The sequence below is a fragment of the Haliotis rubra genome, unplaced genomic scaffold, assembly GCF_003918875.1.
Source record: "Haliotis rubra isolate DU_JTF1 unplaced genomic scaffold, ASM391887v1 Scf316, whole genome shotgun sequence".
Taxonomy (NCBI): Eukaryota; Metazoa; Mollusca; class Gastropoda; order Lepetellida; family Haliotidae; genus Haliotis; species Haliotis rubra.
This window is the reverse complement of record NW_025766987.1, coordinates 886362-887556: the sequence shown is the minus strand read 5'-3', so window position 1 is coordinate 887556 and position 1195 is coordinate 886362.

The following is a 1195-nucleotide window of genomic DNA, read 5'->3' as shown; positions in this document are numbered from 1 at the left end:
GGAAAAATTTAATCCATCTAAACTAAAGACATTTCATGACCAGGTCATTGCTTCTCAAGTGCCATTTAAATTGGAAAACACATGGCACACTAAGACGAGGATATGATTAGTCCTGTCCCAAATAATTTGGTTGGTTGGTTTGTTGTTTAACACTGCACTCAGCAAGATTGCGGAGAACAACTAAACTTGATAAGATATTTCCGTTACAAGCAGCTTCAGATGGGTAAACGCATCTGATCATATGTTTTAGACTTCGAAAGTACTTAAAACACTTGAAAACTTTACTGGAAAAAAGCTCTAATGACAATGATATTAGTGGTACAAATGTATGTGCCTGAAAACTTAGTAACAATCATAAGGTTTGATTTAAACATTCCATATCGTGTTTGTGTTTATGCAGAAAGAAAAAGAAACAATTGCATGTATACTTTTAGTTGTTGTTTTTGTAGATGCAGTAAGAAAAGAAACAATTAGGTGCATATATGCCATTCTATTTTTGTGTATATATGGATTCATAATGATACATTAACATTAAAGCTTAAATATATATTCCATGTCGTTTTTTTGTGTGTGTGCAGTGAACGGTGGATGGTCAAGCTATGGCTCATGGTCAGCATACGGTACGTGCACAAGAACATGTGGAGGAGGAACCATGTCGAGATTTCGCACACGCACGTGCACCAGTCCGAGTCCTGCTTATGGTGGAGCCATGTGTTTTGGCTCAGGACGCGCTACCCAGTCCACCAGTTGTAACACACAAAGTTGTGCAGGTAACTTCAGTTAGGGAACAATTTAATCCATCTAAACTAAAGACATTTCATGACCAGGTCATTGCTTCTCAAGTGCCATTTAAATTGGAAAACACATGGCACACTAAGACGAGGATATGATTAGTCCTGTCCCAAATAATTTGGTTGGTTGGTTTGTTGTTTAACACTGCACTCAGCAAGATTGGCGGAGAACAACTAAACAATTGATAAGATATTTCCGTTACAAGCAGCTTCAAGATGGGTAAACGCATCTGATCATATGTTTTAGACTTCGAAAGTACTTTAAAAACACTTGAAAACCTTTACTGGAAAAAGCTCTAATGACAATGATATTAGTGGTACAAATGTGTGTGCCTGAAAACTTAGTAACAATTGTAAGGTTTGATTTAAACATTTCCATATCGTGTTTGTGTTTATGCAGAAAG